Source organism: Macrotis lagotis, chromosome 3 (assembly GCF_037893015.1).
Source record: "Macrotis lagotis isolate mMagLag1 chromosome 3, bilby.v1.9.chrom.fasta, whole genome shotgun sequence".
NCBI lineage: Eukaryota > Metazoa > Chordata > Mammalia > Peramelemorphia > Peramelidae > Macrotis > Macrotis lagotis.
In genome coordinates, this window is record NC_133660.1 from 79,468,647 (window position 1) to 79,492,655 (window position 24,009).

Here is a 24,009-nt window from a genome sequence, read left to right on the forward strand (position 1 = left end):
CTGGGTTCAAATCCAGTCTCAGACACTTAATAATTACCTAGCTGTATGGCCTTGGGCAAGCCACTTAACCCCATTTACCTTGCAAAAACTTAAAAAAAGAGTGACTTTCCCAAGGTCACACAGATAAGCAATTGTTAAGTGTCAGAGGCTGCATTTGAACTCAGGTCCTCCTGACTCCACTGTCAGTGCTCTATTCCCTGCACCACCTAGCTGCCCTCAAATTGCTATTTAAAAGGTTATTTTCTTCACTAGCTTTTGCATCTCCTTCACCAAGTTGCTGACATGGTTTTCATGATATTCCCACAGAGCTCTCATTTATCTTCCCAATTTTCCCTCTATCTCATAGCAATGATACTAAATTATATTTTTTGGATGTTCTGGAGATAGAAACTTTGACTTTATTATCTTCTAAGTGTTTATTTTGATCCTCCATGGCACCAAAGTAATTGTCTATGCTCAGACTTTTTTCTTCTCTTGTTTGCTCATTTCCCCAGTCTATGACTTGATGTTAATTCTTTATTAAGGTGGGGCTCTGCTTACAGGGTGGAGGGCACACCATCCCAAAATTTTGAGGGCTTTTGCAGTTGTTTTCAGGGACATCCCCACTGGGACCTTATGAGAGACTCTGTTATTCTCATGTGTGCTCTGTTTTATAGAAGACCATAAGCACTCCCCCTGCCCTGAAATGGTGAGGAGGGTCCCTGCTCTGCTATGGCAGTAAAGCTTTCCTTTTTGATATTGGGATCTGAGTAAGGGCAAAACAACAGAGTCCTGCACACAGAGATTAAGTGTTATGCAGCTAGCAATTATCTAAGTCTGGATTTGTACTCTAGTCTTCCTGAGTCCAAGTCCATTCTGTTACCTAACTGCCTCTTTATATATATATTATTAGACACATTCAATTTCTCAGTTTGTTTTGGTTAAATATGTTTCTCATTGCAAAGAAGAGTTCTAATTCATAAGGTATTGTTAAGAAATTAACATGTTATTTTTAAAAAGCATCAATAAAACATTTCTAATTTAGTCAATAAGGAGGTCAGTTTGTTGACTCTTTACAGAGCCCTGGGATAGAATATCTTTAAGAAAGATTTTGATTACCAATGGCTTACTATCTCTGATGCTACAATGATTCTTTTTAAAGCATTCATTTAATGCTTCAAAAATCCACTTCTTCATTAATTTTTTTTAAATACAGAAACTCTAATTGCCAGGCTCATCAGGGTCATACCTGGATGATTAAAATATTTCCAATGGTCTAGGGGGGCTTTGCAACTTTCTAGGGTGTCTCATCAGCTTGTATTAAGTGATTCCCTTCACTCGTAATATAAGCAAATCTAAGACAAGTGGGACCTAGTTAAGGGATAGCATTAAAGAGCTTCTGGTGACTTTCTTAATTAAAATAAAGAAATGAAAAAGATAACTAAGTTATGGATAAAATACTGCAACTCTTCTCTACCCCCAAAGACCACTAATGAAGAAAATAAATTTGCATATTTTCATAGCTCTGTATTTCACTAATAAGTATTTACAGACTAAATATATAATGTTCAATAAAAATAGCTGTTGTATATACAAAGAGAAGGTAAATAAACTGATAGATAAAAATGATGCTAATACTAAATCCTGACATAAGAAAGTATTACAAAGACTAATTCTATCTATTCTTCTAAATTTATAATGATAATTTCTATAAAGCTTTAAGATTTGTAAACTGCTTTACATATGTTATCTTATTTAATTGTCTCAATTATTATTAATTTTAATTAATTAATTCATTAATTTGATTATTTAATTAATTATTAATGCTATTTTGTATTTGAAGAAACTGAGGCATGCAGAAGTTCAGTGAATTGATCAGGGTTACATTGCTAATAAATGGCTGAAGCAAGCTTTGTACTCAAATCTTCCTCATTGCACATTTGATTCACTATGCCACTCCATCTGAAGGGTCTAATAAATATTTGATCAAGAAAAACTAACAATATTCTTCAGCAATTTATGCCAATATCTTACAGGTCTCTTTAGGAAGATGGTCTTCATTTTTTTCCTTCTAAAAATCCACCAAGAGTACTCCAGCAACCTTCTCTCTCCCTTATGTTGTCTCATAGACAAGTTCCCAGCCTCACTATCACTGCACAGTTCAGAAGAATCAGTCTGCCCTTGGGACTTAACTTTTCAAAGACTATGGAAGAAGTCAGGGAAGTGAGATTGAAAACAGGCACAGATGTAGAGATAATAGGATGGACATCAAGATAGAAAAAACCCTCTGGATCCCCATCACCTATATGCACCTTTTCTTTTCTCCCTTCCTCCCTCCCTCCCTTCCTTCCTTCCTTTCTTTTTTCTTTCTCTCTTTCTGTATTTCTTTCATGTTTATATTGGCAGGGATAGTGAAGGAGGCAATCAGGGTTTAGTTCAGGTCTTATTGTGAGTTCTGAGAGTGGATTTGAACTCAGATCCTCCTGATTATAGAACTAGCACTTTCTACCCATTGCATCCTAGATGCCTTGGACTCCCTTCTAAAGTAAAATGGGTCATGTCTAAGTCCAAGGCAAAAATGGGAGCCAATGAAAGAAGGATTGCTTTATCATTTCTGAGAGTTGTTTTTTGACTGTTCCAAAGCTAGGTTGAAAATTCTTTTTATGTTCTTGTTGAGTTCAAGCTTGCAGGTACACTGAGAATTAACAGGAAAATATGAAGTAGAGGCGGGTTTCCCCTAGGGAAAAACACTAGGAAGTTTGCTAAATGAGTCATAAAAGCATCTAGGTACAGGACTTGGAGTGTGGGAAAATCTGAGTTCAAATTCTGCCTCAGGGACTTGCAAGCTGTGTGGTCCTACTCTAGTTACTTAATCTCTCTGTACCTCACTTTCTTCATTTAAAAATGGGGATAATAATACCACTTACCTCACAAGATTTTTATGAGAATCAAATTAGATAATATTTGTTAAGCCCTTTGCAAACTTTAAAGTACTAAGTAAGTACAAACTATTAGGGATTATTATAAAATCATAGAATCTATAGTCTGGAATGGCTCTCCAAGGTCATCTCCTTGTACTAATACAAAATAACTACCCCACTTAATGCTTGAATCCCTCTAGGTCCTGAAGAACTACTTTCTTCCAAGGTGACCCATTCCACTTTTAGAGAACTCTTACTGCAAATAAAAGGTTTTTTTTCCTTTGACTTGAGACTAAGCTTTCTGCTTTGAAATGTCCAACCAAAGGTTCCTAGTTCTGCATCTGCAGCAAATAAGATCAAATCTAATGTTATAGTGCAGTCAAGGATTTCATTTTATCAAATCTCCAAGATAACTGAGGTGATATTTACCTCCTTGCATTGGAAACTCTGGTTTCCCCTTTTTATTACCCATATTCTGTACATTTATGAATAAACATTTGTGTCCATGGGTTTTATTATCTACTTTCTTTAACTTATGTATCTTGTACATTGTGTTTTCCCCTCCAGTGAAAAAGTAATTTTGATATACAAGACAAGACTAAACTACATTCCTTCTAGCATTTTCTTCAATTTGATCAATTGCTAACTAAATTTGTTATTCCTATATTTTAAGTCATAGTTGAAAAACCCAAGAACCAGTCTCAAAAACACCCAGTCTCTTGAAAGTGAGTCTTTTTCTTTCATTTCTTTTGTCCTAAACCATCAGAAATGCTGAAATGGTCTTGTGATGGGTAAATTAGTAGAGTAGTGGCTAAGCACAAATCACCCCAACCAAAAAAAAAACCCACAGAAAAAGAAATCATGGCCAAATATAGCAGAAACAAGGCTAAATTCACAAAATTGGCTCAGTGGGCACTTCTCCCTCCTCCAGGACTGACAGCTTTGTGGAGACAGCTAGGCAGCCACTCCAGTCTGCTGGCCTGCAGACTCTGCTGCAAGCCTAGCACTTCCCATCACCACCACCTCTTCATGTTTTCCTTGATAATCCGGGCATGCAGTATGATCATTAGGTGTTCAGTTTCCCAACAATTTTCTATGGAAAATCAAGGGAAGTGTGCCATGGCTGCCATAAGCAACTTTGAAAAATGGGACACCTTTAGAGAAGCTTGATTAAGGTGCCATCATCGAGAGTTCCTCCAAGTTAGGACTCTGGTAGAGTTCCTCTATCCAGTCTTGCTCAATCAGTGGAGGTTATCCTTCCATTTTTCCTCTGCTCCTGGGAAGTAGCAGAAAGCCAGCATCATGGTTGGATTTAAGCCTGCAGATGTACCCCCAACAACTCTGTCAAGTTCCCTGAGGCTGACACTGCTGCCTGCATTTCTGACCTCATCACCTTTCCCCTGGATATAGCTAAAGTCCAGCTACAGATTCAAGGAGAGAACCAGGGGGAACATGAGAGCTTTTTCTACCACTGCCCAGTATCAGGGTGTCATGGGCACCATTCTGATCATGGTGAAGACTGAGGGCCCTGGTAGACTGCACAATGGGGTAGTGGCTGGGTTACAGTACCAGATGAGTTTTGTTTCTGTCCAAATTGGCCTCTATGATTCTGTCAGGCAGTTCTATACCAAGGGATCTGAGCATGCAGGTATTGGAAGCTGTCTCCTGGCAGGCTGCACCACAGGATCACTGGCAGTGGCTGTCACCTAACCTACAGATATAGTGAAAGTCCATTTCAGGCCCAGACTTGGTCAGGTGGCAAGCAGGGATACCAGGGCACAGTGGATGCTTGCAAAACTATTAACTGAGAGGAGGGGCTTCGGGGCTTATGGAACGGAACTTCACCCAACGTTGCCCACAATGCTATTGTCAACTGTGCTGAACTGGTGACCTATGATCTCATCAAAGATGCCCTCCTGAAGGTCCACTCATGACTGATCACCTTCCATACCACTTCACTTCAGCCATTGGGGCTGGCTTTTGCACCACCATCATTGCCTGCCCCATGGAAGTGGACAAGACAAGATACATGAACTCTGACGCAGGCCAGTATGCCACTGATTCAGAAGGAAGGACCAAAAAAGTCTTCAACAAAGGGTTCATGCCTTCCTTCCTCTGTCTAGGCTCTTGGAATGTAGTGATGTTTGTGACCTATGAGCAACTGAAATGGGCCCTGATGGCTGCTCACACTTCCTGGGAAGCTCCTTTCTGAGGCCTCTCCTGCCAACTTTTCTGTCTTATACTGTTCCCCTACCTTGCCTCTCCTCCCTCTCATTTTCCCCCAGACAAAACCATTGCAAAAATGGATCTAATTGGGGCGGCTAGGTGGCGCAGTGAATAAAGCACTGGCCCTGGGGTCAGGAATACCTGAGTTCAAATCTGGTCTCAAACACTTAATGATTACCTAGCTGTGTGGCCTTGGGCAAGTCATTTAACCCCATTGCCTTGCAAAAAACCTAAAACAAAAAGATCTCATTTAAAGTAATAGGGAAGGAAACAATATCCTCCCAAAAGGTACCATAGACAATGAAATAATTTCAATACTAAACATGTATGCATCAAGTGGTATAGCATCCACATTCTTAGAAGAGAAGCTAAATAAGTTAAAGGAGATGTGGACAGCAAAGTTCTACTAGTGGGGGAACTCAAACTCCCTCCCTCAGAATTAGATAAATCTAACCATAAAATAAACAAGAAGGAAGTTAAGGAGGTAAATTCAATGTGAGAAAAGTTAGATGTGCTAGATCATTGGAAAAAATTAAATGGGGATAGACAAGGTTCAGTATAAGATGTCTACACAAAAACTGACAATGTATTAGGGCCTGTGATCTCATAATCAATTGCAGAAAGGCAGGAAGAGTAAATGCATCCCCTTCACAGCATGATGCAATAAAAATCATTTGTAACAAAGGGACATGGAGAGATAAACTTAAAATTAATTTGAAACTAAATAACTTAATTTTAAATAATGAGTGGGTCAAACAACAGATTATAGAAATAATAACAATTCCATTCAAGAAAATGACACTAAGGAGACAGCATATCAAAACTTGGAGAATACAACAAAAGGAATTATTAGGGGAAATATTATATTTTTAAATGCTAACATGAATAAAATAGAGAAAGAAGAGATCAATGAACTTAGCATGCAACTAAAAAAGCTAGAGAGAGAAGAAATTAAAAATTTCCAATTAGGGGCATCTAAGTAGCACACTGGATAGAGCACTGACCCTGGAGTAAGTAGTACCTGAGTTCAAATCTGGCCTCAGACACTTAATAATTACCTAGCTGTGTGGCCTTGTGCAAGCCACTTAACTCAATTTGCCTTGCAAATACACACACAAAATAATTAACAATTAAATATCAAATTATACATCCTGAAAATTAGAGAAATTAATATAATTGAAAGTAAGTAGAACTAAAGGCTGTATTTTATGAAAAAAATAGATAAAACTTTGAATAAAAAAAGAAAACCAAACTACCATAATAAAAACAAAAAGGGTGAACTCTCTACCAAAGAAGAAGAAATTAAAGTAATAATTCAGAGCTATTTTGACCAACTATATGCCAATAAATTTGTCAATCTAAGTGAAATGGATGAATATTTACAAAAATAAATAATTCTCAGGTCAAAAAGAAGAAGAAATTAAATGCTTACATAACCCTATTTCAAAGAAAGAAATTGAAGAAACTATTAATGAACACACTAAGAAAAATCCTCCAAGCCCACACAGATTCACAAATGAGTTCTACCAACTAAGTAACAATTAGTTTCATATATAAAGTATGTAAAAAATAGATGAAGCAGAAGTTCTGTCAAATTCCTTCTTAGATACCAATAGGGTACTGACACCTAAACCAGGAAGAGACAAAACAGAGAAAAAAAATTATTGACCAATTTCCTTCATGAAGAAGAATGCAAAAATTTAAATAAAATATTAGCAAAGTGATTACAGCATGTTATCACAATGATTTATACCAGAAATGCAGGGTTGGTTTAATATGAGGAAAAGTATCAGAATTATTGACTATATCAATAACAAAAGATAAATCATATGATTGTTTTAATAGATGCTACAAAAGCTTTTGATAAAATACAGCAACCATTCCTATTTAAAAAAATCAGAAAGCATAGAAATAAATGGTATATTCCTTAAAACAATAAGCAGTGATCAATCCAAAACTATCAACAAGCATTTTGTATAATGAGAATAAGTTAGAAGCATTCCCAATAAGATCAGGGGTGAAACAAGGATGTCTGTTATCACCACTTTTATTCACTATTGTATTAGAAATGTTAGTTTTGGGGATGTGGAACCAAGATGGCAACAGGAGAAGAGCCTCTCTTAGGTTCTCTCTCTATAATATTTCAAAAGTCATAAAATTATGACTCTAAATTTTCTCTTTTTAATTTATATTTTATTCTCATTTTGTACAAATGTTTTTTTTACATTAATAAAATATTCTTGTTTACAAGTAAACAAAGTACCCCTCCCCACCATGAATATAGATAGACTTGCTTGGGCAAAAAAAAAAGTAAAGGGGAGAGAAAAAATTAAAATTAAAAAATAATATTTAACAATGGTAGGTAGGTATGGCCAGGTGGCACAATGGACGAAGCACCAGCCCTGGAGCCACAAGCACCTGAGTCCATATCCAGCCTAGTAAACCCAACAATCACCCAGCCATGGGACATGCAAGCCACTAGATCTCCACTGCCCTGCAAAAACTAAAAAGAAGAAAAAAAAAGACCCAAAATAAAATAAAATAGTAATACTACTAGGGGTGGCTGGGAGGCAGACAGAGCATTGGCCCTTGAGACAGGAGCACCTGGGTCCAAATCTGGCCCCAGACACCCAAAGATCACCCTGCTATGTGGCCCCAGGCAGGCCACCCAACCCCACTTGCCCTGCACCCTTCCCCAAATAATAATAACAAAAAATGTGCTTCAGTCCTTATTCCAACACCAACAACCAACGCTGTCACGGGTGGATCACATTCTTTATGTTAAGTCCATCACAAAAGTTACTTCCATATTTTTCCAACGTTGCCATTGCTGATCGCAACTCCCTCCTTTTGTACTTCTCCACTACCATGTACTATATTTTCTCTCTCCTTTCACTCTGACTCTGCTGTAGGGTCACTGAGTGGGGCAGCAGACAGATCCCTAGTCCTGGGGCCAAGAAGCCCTGAGCCCCCATACCACCCCTTAGGCCCAGAATCCACCTAGCCCCATGGTCCTGGACAGGCCTTCCAATCCCAGGGCCCTTGCAAGAAGTAAAAAAGAAAATGTGTTATAACTAACCACTCTCCCCCCATGGTCCATCCTCTCCTCCTTTATTCACATCCCCACCCCTTCCCCCTGCTCCCCCTCCCTTCTTACTACAGATGTCTATACTCCATTGAGTATATTTGCTGTTTCCTCTCCTAGACATCTCTGATGAGAGCAAAGGTTCCCTCATTCCCCCTTGCCTCCCCCCTTCCATATCATTGCAATAGCTCATTGTAATAAAAAAATCTTATTATGTGAAAAATCTTGGACTATTCCCCCTCTCCTTTTTCTTTCTCCCATTCCATTTCCCTTTTTTTCTTATTGACTCCATTTTTACACCATATTTTATCTTCGAATTCAGCTTTCTCCTGTGCTTCAACTCTAAAAGCTCCCTCTACCTGCTCTATTAACTGAGAAGGTTGATATGAATATTATCAGTATCATTTTTCTATACATGCAGTTCATCCTCATTAAGTCCCTCATAGTTCCCCCCTCTCCCCCAATCTCCATGCTTCACCTGAGTCCTCTATCTGAAGATCAAACCTTCTGTTCAGCTCTGGCCATTCCAAAAGGAACATTTGAAATTCCCCGGGTTCATTGAAAGTCCATCTTTTTCCCTGGAAGAGGACATTCAGCCTTGCTGGGTAGTTCATTCTTGGCTGCATTCTAAGCTCTTTTGCCTTCTGGTATATTGTATTCCAAGCCCTACGAACTTCCAATGTAGTTGTTGCTAAGTCCTGTGTGATCCTGAATGCACCTCCACGATATTTGAACTGTGTCCTTCTGGCTGCTTGTAATATTTTCTCTTTCACTTGGGAGTTCTGTAACTTGGCTATAATATTCCTAGGGGTTGGTTTTTTGGGATCTCTTTCTCGGGGGGATCGGTGGATTCTCTCCATTTCTATTTTGTCCTCTGCTTCTAGAATATCAGGGCAGTTTTCCTGTAGTAATTCTTTGAAAATGATGTCAAGGCTCTTTTCCTGATCATGACTTTCAGGTATTCCAATAATTTTTAAATTATCTTTCCTAAGTCTGTTTTCCATATCAGTTGTTTTTTTCAATGAGATATTTCACATTTTCTTCTAATTTTTCATTTTTTTGGTTTTGAAGTATTGATTCCTGATTTCTGGTAAATTCATCAATCTCCCTGAATTCTATTCCTTGTCTGAAGGATTTGTTCTCCTCAGAGAGTTTTCTTATCTCTTTTCCCATCTGGCCAGTTTTGCTTTATAAAGCATTCTTCTCCTCAATAACTTTTTGAAATGTTTTATCCATTTGACCTAAGCTGGTTTTTAGCATGCTATTTTCTTCAGCATTTTTTTGGATTTCCTTGACTAAGCTGCTGATTTCATTTTCATGTTTTCCCTGCATCTCTCTCCTTTCTTTTCCCAGTTTTTCTTCCAACTCCCTCATTTAATTTTCAAAATCTTTTTTGAGCTCTGTCATAGCCTGAGCCCAATTTCTGTTTTTCTTGGAGTCTTTAGATGCAGGAGCTTGTGCTTCCTCATCTTCAGACTGAGTATTTTGATCCTTCTTGGGCTCATTTGCAAAACATTTCTGAATAGTCTTCCTCTTATTTCTCTGTTTGCTCATTTTCCCAGCCTGGTCCTGGTTTTGGGGTGCTTCCTGAGCTTTTGGGACACTCCCACAAGGGTCTCAGTGTGTGAGGCTCTGTCCTCCCTCCTGGTCTGTGAATGACCATAAGTGCCCCCCTCTGTCATGGGGCTGAGGTTGGGGGGCCCTGCTGTTCTATGGGGGGGGGGCCTAGACTGCGATCAAGATCTGAATGTGGTCAGAGCCCCAGAGTCCTGTTCCAGAGCCAGAGGACAGAGCTCAGCAGTCTCTCTTCACTCCTCTCCCTCAGCTCAATGGGCTCATGCCCTGGGGTCTCCTGCTTACTGGCTCCACCTGCTTCTGTTTCTGGATCTTGGCTGCCAACAGACCAAGCTGCTAGCTGTGTGCCCTGAGGGCTAGGCTCCACGTGTTCGCTCTGGCAGAGGTCCCGCACTGTTCCCCCACTTTGTGCCCGGTGCTCCCCAGGGTACAACTCAGGAGACTCCCCCGCTGCTGGGAGCTGAGGCTCCCAGCTCCCTGGGGCTGCCTCCGGGAGGCTGAAGTTCTTTTGCTCTGGTGGGTCACCCCTCTGATGGGCCACCCCTCTGACCCTGGGGAGCAGAGCCTTTCTGCTCTTTTCCAGGTTACCTTGAGTAGGAGAACTGCCTCACTGGGTCCCTTTGTGGGTTCTGTCTCTCGAAAGTTTAGTTAGAGTCCTTAGCTTATGAGTTTTATCAGAGAGCTCCTAAGACTCGATCCCTTCTTGTCGCCATCTTGGCTCCGCCCCCCGACTCTAAATTTTCAAGAGACAGAACTCACAGAAAGATCAATTGAGGCAGTTCTCCAGACCAAGATAACCTGGAAAACAGTGGAAAGGTTCCACTCCATGGGCTTAGAGGGGTGACCCGCCAGAGTGAAGGAACTTCAGCCTTCCACAGGCAGGCCCAGGGTGCCTGGGAGCTCTGGCTTATGGCAGTGGGAGCAGTTTCCTGACCTATACCCCAGGGAGTACCAGGCACAACTTGGAAGATCAGAGGGGGGGACCTCTGCCAGGCATGAGGCCCAGCCCTCAGGGCACTTAGCAAGCAGTGATGGTCATGGCAGCCCAGATCCAGGAAATGTAAGTAGGTCGAACCAGTAAGCAGAAGCTCCCAGGCAACTGAGCCGTGAGTGCTTAGCCTACCAAAGGTAAGGAAGTGGAGAAAGACTTTCGAAGTCTGTCCTCTGTAGCTGGAACAGGACTCTGGGGCTCTGACCACATTCAGATTCTAATCACAGTTTAGGCCCCCCATAGAACAGAACCCCCCCCACCTCAGCCCCATGATAGAGGGGTGTACTTGTGGTCATTCACAGACCAGGAGAGAAGACAGAGCTTCACATACTGAGATCCTTTGTGGGGAGCGTGGTGTCCCAATAATACTCAAAAGCTCAGGAAGCACCACCAAAATCAGGCACAGGCTGGGGAAATGAGTAAACAGAGGGGGGGGAAAGGAACATGATTGAGAAATACATTGTCTATGATCCCAAGAAGGATCAAAATACTCAATCTGAAGATGAGGAAGTACAAGCTTCTGCATCTAAAGACTCCAAGAAAAACAGAAATTGGGCTCAGGCTATAAAAAGATTTTGAAAATCAAGTAAGGGAGATAGAAGAAAAATTGGGAAGAGAAATGAGTGGTACAGGAAAATCAGGAAAAAAGAAGTCAGCAGCTCAGTCAGGGAGATCCAAAAAATGCTGAAGAAAATAACATGTTAAAAACCAGCATAGGTCAAATGGATAAAACAGTTCAAAAAATCATTGAGAAAAATGCTTTAAAAAGCAGAATTGGCCAGATGGAAAAATAGATAAGAAAGTTCTCTGAGGAAAACAAATCCTTCAGATGTAGAATGAAGTGAAAGGAAGCTGGAGTGAAAGGAAGCTGTTGACTTTACAAGAAGTCAAGACACAATACTTCAGCATCAAAAGAATGAAAAATTAGAAGAAAATGTGAAACATTTCATTGAAAAAACAACTGTAAAGCAGATTCAGGAAAGATAATTTTAAAATTATTAGGATACCTGAAAGGAAAAGAGCTTTGACCTCACTTTAAAAGAATTCCTACAGAAAAATTGCCCTGATATCGTATATTTATACCAGAAATGCAGGGTTGGTTTAATATGAGTAAGAGTATCAGAAATATTGACTATATCAATAACAAAAGAGAAATCATATGATTGTTTTAATAGATGCTACAAATCTTTTTTTTTAGGTTTTTGCAAGGCAAATGGGGTTAAGTGGCTTGCCCAAGGCCACACATCTAGGTAATTATTAAGTGTCTGAGACAGAATTTGAACCCAGGTACTCCTGACTCCAGGGCAGGTGCTTTGCTTTATCCACTGTGCTTCCTAGCTGCCCCTACAAAAGCTTTTGATACAATGCAGCCCCCATTCCTATTTAAAAAAATAGAAGCAGAGGGCAAAACAGAAATTGAGAGAACCCACCGATCTCCCCTGGAAAGAGATCAAAAAAAAAAAAAAAAAACAATCCTCAGGAATATTATAGCCAAGTTCCACAACTCCCAAATCAAAGAGAAAATATTACAAGCAGCCGGAATGACACAATTCGAATATTGTGGAGTTGCAGGCAGGATTACACAGGACTTAGCAACAACTACATTAATGGCTCATGGGGCTTGGAATATAATATTCCAGAAGGCAAAAGAACTTGGAATGCAACTGAGATTCAACTACCCAGTAGGTAGTTGAACATCCTCTTCCAGGGGAAAAGATGGACTTTCAATGAACCAGGGGAATTTCAATTGTTCCTGTTGAAACAACCAGAGCTGAACAGAAAGTTTGATCTTCAAATACAGGACTCAGGTGAAGCAAAGAGAGTGGAGGAGAAGGGGAAAAAATGAGGGACTTAATGATGATGAACTGCATATATTCCTGCATAGAAAAATGATACTGATAATACTCATATGAAACTTCTCATTTAATAGAGCAGGTAGAAGGAACTTTATGGATGAAGCACAGGAGAGAGCTGAATTTGAAGATCTAATATATTATAAAAATGGAGTCAATGACTAAAAAGGAAATGTAATGGGAGTAAGAGAAAGGAGAGGTACAATAAGCTATTTCATATAATATGATTTTTTAATTACATTGAGCTATTGCAATGATATGGAAGTGGGGAAGGCAAGGGAGAATGAGGGAACCTTCACTGTCATCAGAGGTGTCTTGGAGAGGAAACAGTGTATATACTCAATGGAGTATAGACATCAAGAGTAAGAAGGAGAGAAGGGGGACAGGGAAAGGGGGGATGTGAGTGATGGAGGACAGGGTGAATCATGGGGGAGAGTGGTCAGATATAACACATTTTCTTTTTTACTTCTTGCAAGGGGCTGGGATTGGATGGCCTGTCCAGGACCACAGGGCCGGGTGGTTGCTGGACCTTAGGGGTGGTATATGAGCCTGGGGCCCTAGGGCAGGTGATCAGTCTGCAGCACCACTCAACTACCCTATAGTATATTTAAGAAGAGGGACAGAGTGAAAGAAGAGAGAAAATATAATATATGGTAGTAGGGAGGTACAAATGGAGGGAGCTGTGATCAGCAATGCCAATGGTGGAAAAATATCAAAGTAGCTTTTGTGATGGACTTATCATAAAGAATGTGATCCATATGTGACAGAGCTGGTGGTGTTGGAACACAGACTGAAGCACATCTTTTTTATTTTTATTTTTTCCTCTTTCCTTTACTTTATTGCTCATGAGGTTATTGCTCAGGGGGTATTATGTTTACTCTTAAACAAGAATATTTTAGTAATGTATAAAAATCATCATTTGTACATGTAATTGGGAATAAGTTAAAATAGAAAAGACACACACACACACACACACAAAATGAAATGTTAGTTTTAGTGGCAGCTTGGTGGTACAGTGGATAGAGAGCACTAGCCCTGGAGTTAGGAGGACCTGAGTTCAAATCTGACTTCAGACACTTAATAATTGCCTAGCTGTGTGACTTTGGGCAAGTCACTTAACCCCATTGCCTTAAAATTTGGAAAAAATAAATGTTAGTTTTAGCAATGAGAAAAGAAAAAGAAATTGAAGGAATTAAAACAGGCAATGAGGAAACAAAACTCTCCCTCTTTGCAGATGATATGATGGTATATATAGAGAACCTTAGAAAATCATCTAAAAATTAGCAACTTTATCAAAGTTGTAGGATATAAAATAAATTCATTTAAATCACTAGTGTTTCTATATATTACTAAAAAAGACACAACAAGCAAGGGATAAAAAAGAGAAATTCCTTTTAAATTAACTGTAAACAATACAAACTACCTGGGAGTCTTATCAGTCAAGGCAGATTTATGACACAAATAAATTTATATATAAATAATTGGGCAAATGTTAAACACTCATGGGTAGGCTGAGCTAATACAATAAAAATTAAAATTCTATCATTTATTCAGTGCCATACCAGTAAAACTTCCAAAGACTAACTTTATTGAGTTAGAAATAATAGTAACTAAATTCATATGGAGAAAAAAATGTCAAGAATATCAAGAAATTAATTTAAAAAATGGCAAGGAGGCTTACCTATGACATATCTAAAATTATATTATCAAGATTTTTGCATCAATGTTCATTAGGGATTTTGATCTGTAATTTGTCTTTTTTTGACTCTTCCAGGTTTAGGTATCAGAACCATGTCAGTGTCATAAGAGGAATTTGATAGAACTCCTTTTTCTAATATTTTTAGAAATAATTTATACAGAATTGGAAATCATTGGTCATGAAATGTTTGGTAGAATTCACTTTTAAATTCATCTGGACATGGAGATTTATTTTAGGGAGCTTTTGGTGGTTTCTTCAATTTCTTTTTCTGAAATGGGGTTATTTAAGTACTTTATGCCCTCTGTTTATCAGGGTACCTTATATTTTTGTAATTATTCTTACATTTTACTCAGATTCTCAAAATAATTGGCATACCTTTGGAAGAAATAGCTCTGAATTATGAATTTAGTTACCTACTCATTGGTGTGAGTTCACTCTTTCCATTTGTAACATTGCTGATTTTATTTTCTTTCTTCTTTTTTTATTAGAGTAATCAAAGTTTTAGCAATTTTATTGCTTTTATTTCATAATACCAACTCTTAGTTTTATGTAATAGATCAATGTTTTCTTGCTTTTGATTTTATTAATTTCTCTTTTAATTTTCAGAATTTTTAATTATGTATTTAATGGGTATTTTTAATTTGCTCATTTTACCTTGTTTAGTTACATGCCCAATTCATTGATCTCCTCTTTCTCTATTTTACTCATATAAACATTTAGAGATATAAAAATTTCCCCTAAAAAAAGTGCCTTGTCTGCATCCCATATAATTTTGATTATGAAGTCTCATTGTTTTATTATCTTGAATGAAATTGTTGATTATTTCTTTGACTTGTTTGTTCTACTCATTATTTAAATTTGGGTTATTTAATTATCAATTAATTTTTGGTTTATCTTTCCATTGCTCTTTATTACATTCCTATCTATTTCCATTCAGTTTTCTCCAGGGGTCTATCACATATCTAAATTTTCTAACCCAGTCCTGCTTCTTTCTTTATGTTGCCTCCTTCCTTTAAAAACAATCAATTCTTGGACAAGAGTTTATGATTTTCAAAAGAAGAAATTCAAAGTGGTAATGAGACAGCTTTATAAAAAGGAAAGCATTTTAATGGGTATCAGAGGACCTGAGACTGAATACCACTTCTACCGTTTTCTCCTTTTGAAATCTGAGCAAGTCATATAACTTTTCTGAAATTCAGCTTTCTCATCTTTAAAATTAGTATGTTACAGAGTATGGTCCCTGAAGTCTCTTCTGTTCTAAGAACTTTAAATTTAAAAGTTTGATAAAAATAATTTGTCTGAGATGGAGAAAAAAGCAATTTTAATAAGGGATGTAGAGAAGGCAGGTACACTAATTCACTGCCAGTAGAAACAACAAATTAGTACAACTTTTCTAGAAAACAATTTGGAATTACATAAGAAAATGTACAAAATTATTCATTCATACTCCATGATCCTGTGATCTCGTTGTTATACCAAAAGGAAGTCAATGACAGAAACAAAGATCAAGTGTTTTCAAAAAACATTCATGAAAGTACTATTTGCAATAGCACAAAACTGTAAAATTATGGTGCCAATGATGGAGAAAGAGCTTAACATATAGTGGTATACTACTATCTCATTACTAAAAATTTGCCCATTTAAGGCAGTTAAGTGTCAGAGTAGATAGGGAACTGACATGAAATCAGGAAGAACTAAGTTCAAATTTGGTCCCTGATACTTTTTGCATCAATGTTCATTAGGGAATATTGATCTATAATTTTCTTTGTCTTTTTTGACTCTTCCAGGTTTAGGTATCTGAACCATGTCAGTGTCATAAAAGGAATTTGATAGAGCCCATGTGTCCCTGGACAAGTCGCCTAATCGATTTTCCTCAGTTTCTTCATCTTTAAAATGTAGCTAATAACACTTTTCAGGGTTGTTGTCAGACCCAAAAGGGTAATAATTACAAAGCTTTTGACACAGTAGCTCTCATAGCATAAGCACAATGTAAATGTTAGCTGTTATTATTATTATTATTGGGAACAAGGAATATGAAGAATGAAGAGAAACATGGCAATAAGTGTTTGAATGAATACAAAGAAAAGAAAGCACACTCAGAAGAATAATATGCACAATGACAAACAGCAATGAATATATATAAAGCCCAAATTAAAGGACAAAAGACATAATAGAAAACATTGAATTCAAATTGCCAAACTTAAGACACATCTCCTTCCATTCTGTTAATAACCATAAACTAGAAACATCAATGGTTACATTCATTGCCAGTAGCAATGATTGCACTGGTAAGTTTTGCTTTACTGCTATTTTTATGGAAAGATTCTATTCTGGCAGACATTTCTTGAAACAGAAAATATCCCTTAGATTTTTTTTTTGAAAATAAAAAATAAAAAATAAATCTTTCTCATCAGCAACAATGTGGACAAAAGTTGAGAAACATTTTTAAGATAAGCAGGAGGACAAGTAAGTTTATTTGACAGGACCAGAAAGCATGGTAACCAAATCACTTTCCTATCAAGTGTTTAGAATGTGAATTTTTGATTCATATTATCTTGCATAATAATCATGAGTGCATTTTCAGCTACATCTCCATTAACACATTTCACAATTCCTCTTTTTTGTTTTTCTTCCCTAAGATTAATATACTATGCTTTTCATACATGAACTTCATTTCATTCATATATGATCTTTTCTCTAATGGTTGAAGGTCATTTTTTGTATTCTACTTTTTAATATACATAGACTTTGGACAATCTCTTAAATTTCCTGGGTTTCAGTTTTCTCAAATGTAAAAATGAACTGCTTGGATTAAATTACCTCCAACATCCCTTCCAACTTTAGATTGACCTATGATCTAGATTAATTTAACAAATGGAAATAAATTTCTGAGATTATACTTTAGAAATGCAGGAATATTCAGTATGATGTGTTTTGCCATCAGAATATGGGACTAAAATTGCTACTGCAGTTCCTATTCATGAAGAGAACTCCTGAGAAATTCAGACTGGAAACTTTCATTTCCATATCAGAAGAAGTTATTTGCCTCCCTTGGGCTTGGATCAATGAGGAAGTAAGATTCTGAGATGACTTGCAAGGTCTCTTCTGGCACTCTATCTTATCATTCATAGTTATAGGAAATTCTACACTTTATGAATGGCAATATGGAGTTCCAGAAGGACCCTTGGAAGTCATGTAGTCTTACCCAGAAAGTTCTGGCCAACTTGGTATCAGAGGTTCAATATCATAAACAAATATGATCCTGTCCTTGAAAAAAGGCATTTTTAAAAAAAAGAGTCATCAATATTTGCTTTGCCATAGCATTCTAAGGAATGTGGGACATTTTTGCATATGAAAACTATGATATATTTTGTCTCTTAAAATAAGTTCCTTGAGAGCAGGGATTATCTACATTGTTTTCCCAGTGCTCAGCACAGCACTTTGCACACAATACATTCTAAATAAATGCTTTAGTGATTCATGAACAAATTTATAAGTCTAATAAAAAGCATTTGAAACCCTGTCACAGAAAAATTGGAATTAAAAAACAGGAAATGTAGTCCTTATGGGATCTAAGCCATTAAGTTCAGTGAAAAGGGAGCAATAGATCCCTTCTCCATACTTACAGCCAAGATGGCAGAGAGAAGACAGGCATTATGCTAAGGTCTCCTGGTTTCCTCTCAAAAAAGAAACTCTTAACAGAAATTTAATTGACAAAATCCAGAACGAGAAGCTAGGAAAAGAAGGCCTGCCACAAGGTCTGTCTGAAGAGACCCTGGGTGAAACAGGAACAGAGAGTAGAAAGTCAGCAGAAGGCAAGGTAAAGTCAAAGGATTAGTCTCAGCTGTGGAGGCTTTAATGGGTGGCAGAACTGAAGAACAGCTTTAGCCATAGAATATTTGACTGGGGGAGCAGAGTTCCCAGTCAGGACTGGAGGGCAAGTTCCAGCACAGAGTTGCAGAGTACGGCTGGACATTGATCCCCTGGGTTCAGGGCACGGGGCTCCATTTTTTAGCAAAGCCCTCTTTCCAGAACAAACAGTAAAGCCCCTCCATCCCCTCAGGCTCAGGGGTAGGCAGCAGAGCTCCCTTAGCTGAAAGGGAGATTAACTATTTCCATAGAGCCCAACCCACATTGCTGAACCTCACTCCCTCTAGGCCTAGGGAAAAGGCCTCAAACACTACAGAGAAAGCAACCAGCACCCCCCACCCTGACCCATTTGGAGTTACTAAGCCAAATGAACAAAGCCTCTAGGACTTTTCAAAAGCAAACCTCTGAGAGTCAGCCCCTCCCCCACACAAAATCTTAGGAAAATGAAGAAAGGCCAAGAGAAAGGGAGGGGCCATTGAAAATGACTTTGAAAGCACAGATCCTAACCCAGAGAGATCTAGAACTTCTGAGGAAAATGTGAATTGGTCTCTAGCCCGGAAAGATTTCCTTGAAGAAATCAGGAAAAACTTTAAAAATCAATTGGAAAAATTGGAAAAAGAAATTCAAGAGATGATTAATATGTAGCAAGAGAAAATTAACATATTGCAACAAGAAAACAAATCCTTTGAAAATACAATTGGACAAATAGAAAATGACAATAATTCTCATAAATCCTCAATTGGGCAATTGCAAAAAAAAATGATTCTCTCAAATCTTCAATTAGACAAATGCATAAAGAGAATAATTCTCTCAAAACTACACTTGGGCAAATGGAAAACTCTTTCAAAAATAGAATTGATTAATTAATTGGAAAAGGAGTTGCAAAAGGAAAATGAAGAAAATTCTCTCAAAAAATAAAGGAATTGTGGAAATGAATGACTTCATGAGACAACAAGATTGTGTTAAACAAAACCAAAAGATCAAAAAAAAAATAGAAGAAAATATAAGATACCTCATCAACAAAACCAGTGACCTTGAAAACAGATCACGAAGAGACAACATAAGAATTATTGGTCTTCCTGAAAACATTGGACTTAACTTTACAGGATTTAGTGATGAAAAACTGTCCTGATATCATGGAACCAAAGGGCAAAATAGTTATTGGAAAAATACATCTATTCCTTCTGGAAAGAGATCCCTAAATGAAAACTCCAAGGAATATTGTGGTCAAATTCCAGAACTATCATATTTAAGAGAAAATCCTGCAAGCAACCAGAAAGAAACAATTGAAATACCAGGGAGACACAGTAAGGATTAGGCAGGAGCTAGCTGAAACAACATTAAGGAACGGAAGGGCATGGAATGAGATATTCTGAAGAGCAAGGGAGCTTGGAATGCAGCCAAAAATACACTATCCAGCAAAACTGAGCTTTCTCTTCCAGGGGAAAAGATGGATATTTAATGAAATAGGAGATTCCCAACATTTCCAGATGAAAAGACTAGATCTTAATAGAAAATTTGGACATCAAACAGGAGACTCAAGAGGCACATACAAGGGGGGGGGCGGGAATCTGCTATCCAATAATATGAAATTGACTATATCCTCACCTGGGAGAAAGATTCTCATAGTTCTTGAGAATTATTACTCTATTAGAGAGAATATACTTAGCCAGAAGTGATGGACACTCATGACTTTTCTATGACTGATGGAATGATTTAAAAACAATACCTCCTTAAATAAGGGGGGACAATAAGGAGACTGGAGGATGGAGGGGATTGAACAGGGTAAATCTCATTACATTAAGAGGTACAAAGGATCTATTGCAATAGAGGGGAAGAAGGGAAGAAGTGAGAACTGCCTGAATCTTTCTCTCATCAGATTTAGCTTAAAGTTAACATATGTACACTCGGTTAAGTTAAGAAACTTATCTTACCTTTCAGCTATTAAAAGGGGGAAAGGGGAGGGGGGATGTAAAGGGGAAGTAACAGAAGGAAGGGAAGGAAGAAGGGGCAAAGGGAAAGGGGAAAGAAAGGGGAGGGGGTTGGATATAGGAGGACAAACACACTGAAGGTGGTGGTATTCAGAAAAAAAATGCTGGGGAATAAGGATAAAGTGGAAAAAAGGACAAAAATACAAATAGAGGGAAGATTGCATGGAGGTCAATAAAGAGCTAGTAATTACAAATTTGATTGTGAAGGGAATGAACTCTCCATCAAAATGTTAGCAAATAGCAGAGTAGATTAAAAAATCAGAATCCTACAATATTCTGCTTATAAGAAACTCATTTGAAGCAGAGAGATACATATAGAATAAAGGTAAAAGGTTGGAGCAAAATATATTTTGCTTCAGTTGAAGTCAGAAGGGGTAGCAATCCTTATCTCAGACAAATTATCTGTAAAAATAGATATCATTAAAAGACATAAGGAAGGAAAATATATCCTCCTAATGGGTACCATAAACAATAAAATAATTTCAATACTAAATATGTATGCACCCACTGGTATAGCATCAAAATTCTTTTTATTTATTTATTTTTTTATAAGGCAATAGGGTTAAGTGGCTTGCCCAAGGCCACACAGCTAGGTAATTATTAAGTGCCTAAGGCCAAATTTGAACTCAGGTACTCCTGACTCCAGGGCTGGTGCTCTATCTACTGTGCCACCTAGCCACCCTTAGCATCCAAATTCTTAGAGGAGAAGTTGAAGGAATTACAGGAAGACATAGACAGCAAAACTTGACTAGTGGGAGACCTCAAAGTCCTGCTCTCAAATTGAGATAAATCTAACCACAAAATAAACAAGAAGGAAGTTAAGGAGGAAAACAGATTGTTAAAAAAAAAAAACTAGACATGATAGACTTAAGGAGAAATTTGATTGGGATAGAAAGGAATATGCTTTTTTCCTGCAGTATAGAACACTTATGCAAAAATTGACCATTAGGCATAAAAAGCTAATGATCAATTGTAGAAAGGCTGAAATAGTGAATATATCTTTCTCAGATCGTAATACAATAAAAATCACATGCAATATTGGGTCAGGGAGATATAGAGCCCAAACTGATTGGAAACTAAATAATCTCATTTTAAAGACTGAGTAAACAAATTGTAGAAAGAATTAATTATTTCATCATGGTTATTGACGATAATAAAACAATATATGTATATATACTCAAGGTGGCTGTTAGGGGATAGATTATATCTTTAAATGCTTACATGAATAAATTAGAGAAAGAGGAAATCAATGAACTAAATATGCAATTAAAACATTAGAGAAAATATAAATTAAAAACCCCCAATTTAACACCAAATTAGAAATTCTAAAAAATTAAGAAATTAATAAAAATTGAAAGCAAGAAAACTATTGACCTAATGAAGCTAAGAGCTGCTTTATGAAAAAAAAAAAATAAAATTGATAAACCTCTGGTCAATTTCATTAAAAAAAAAAGAAAGAAGAAAACCAAATTAATAGTATCATAATTGAAAAAGGTGAACTCACAACCAATGAGGAGCAAATTAAAGTAATAATTCAGTATTATTTTGCCCAGCTCTATGCCAATAAATATGATAATCTAAGTGAAATGGACAAATATTTACAAAAATATGTTTCCCAGATTAAATGAAGAGGAAATTAAATGCCTAAATAACCTTTTCTCAGAAAATGAAATTCACCAATTCATTATTTAAGTCTCTAAGAAAAAAATCTCCTGGACCAGATGGATTCACATTCATTCCAATTCTATATAAACTCTTTGGAAAAATAGGTATAGAAGGAACTCTGCCTAACACTTCCTATGACACCAATATGGTGCTGATATCTAAACCAGGAAAAGTTAAAACAGAGAAAGAAATTTATAGACCTATCACCATGATGAATAGAGATGCAAAAATCTTAAATAAAATCATAGCAAAATGATTACAACAAAGTTATCACATTATGACCAAGTTATACATTATGACCAAGTCAAATTTATCCCAGGAATGAAGGGTTAGATCAATATTAGAAAAACTGTTAGTATAATTAATTGCATCAATAACAAGCCTATCAGAAATCATATGATTATTTCAATAGATGCTGAAAAAGCTTTTGACAAAATTCAGCACCCATTCCTACTAAAAACACTAGGGAGCATAGGAATAAATGGATTGTTTGATAGAATAATAAGCAGTATCTATCTAAAACCATCAAAAAGCATTATATGCAATGGGGATAGACTATCACATTCCCAGTAAGATCAGGGTGAAATAAGACTGCCCATTATCACCAGTAGTATTCAATATTTTATTAGAAATGTTAGCTTCAGCAAAAAGAGAAGACAAAAATTGAAGGAATCAGAATAGGGAAAGAAGAGACAAAACTCCTACTCTTTGCAAATGACATGAGGGCATACCTAAAGAATCGCAAAAAATCATCTAAAAAACTACTAAAAATAATTAGCAACTTTAGCAAAGTTTCAGGATATAAAATAAACCCTCATAAATCCTCAAAATTTTTATATATGACTAGCAAGCTACAGCACAAAGAGCTGGAAAGAGAAATTCCATTCAAAGTAATCTCAGACAATACAAAATACCTGGGAGTCCACCTGCCAAGGCAGACTCAGGAACTTTTTGAAAACAATTACAAAACACTTCTCATACAAATAAAATCAGATAAATAACTGGGCAGATATCAACTGCTTGTGGATACACCAAGCTAATACAATAAAAATGACAATTCTACCAAAAATAAACTGCTTATTTAAGTGCCCTATCACTCAAAATTCCAAAAAAATTACTTTAATGAGCTAGAAAAAAATGAAATCAAATTCAAAGGGTGAAATAAAAAGTCGAGAATTTCCAGGGATTTAATGAAAAAAAGTGCAAAAGAAGATGGTTTAGCCCTACTGGATCTAAAAATTTATATTATAAAGCATCAGTCATCAAAACTGTCTGGTATTGACTAAGAAATAGAGTGGTGGACCAGTGGAATAGACTAGGTGCAATAGCAGGAAATTATTAAAGCAATCTGCTATTTGATAAACTCAAACAGTCCAGCTATTGGGATACAATTTTTCTCTTTGATAAAAACTGTTGGGAAAATTGGAAGTTAGTAAGTCAGAAACTTGGATTAGATGAACAGCTCACACCCTATATCAAGATATCAAAATGGATACAGGTTTTAAACATTAAAAAAAATTATAAGCAAATTAGGAGATCAAGGAATAGTTTGCCTGCTAGATCTATGGAAATGGAAGCAGTTAATGACCAAGGAAGATATGGAGAACATCATTAAAAATAAATTATATAATTTTGATTACATTAATTTAAAAAGCTTTTGCATAGACAAAACCACTGTAACCAAGATCAAAAGAAATGTAATAAATTAGGAAATACTTTATACAACTAGTATTTCTGACAAAGGACTCATTTCTAAAATACACAGAGAACTGAGTCAAATTTTTAAAAAGATAAGTCACTCCCCAGTTGACAAATGGTCAAAGGATATGTAAAGGCAATTTACAGATGAGGAAATCAAAGCAATCCATATTCATATGAAAAATTGTTCTAAATCACTACTTATTAGAGAAATGCACATTAAAGCATCTCTAAGGTATATCACCTCACACCTCTCAGACTGGCCAATATGGCCAGAAAGGACAATGATCAATGTTGGAAGGGATGCAGAAAATCTGGGACACTAATACATTGTTGGTGGAGCTGTGAATTCATCCAACCTTTCTGCAGAGCAATTTGGGATTATGCCAAAAGGGCAACAAAAATTTGCATACCCTTTGATCCAGAAATACCATTATTGGGTCTCTGAAGAGATTA

The 24,009-nt window shown here is 37.0% G+C and overlaps 1 pseudogene; it reads left to right on the forward strand.

The window, feature by feature from the left end:
• Positions 1–4,202: 4,202 nt before the first annotated feature.
• Positions 4,203–5,112, forward strand: LOC141516137 (dicarboxylate carrier SLC25A8-like; annotated as a pseudogene).
• Positions 5,113–24,009: the final 18,897 nt, after the last annotated feature.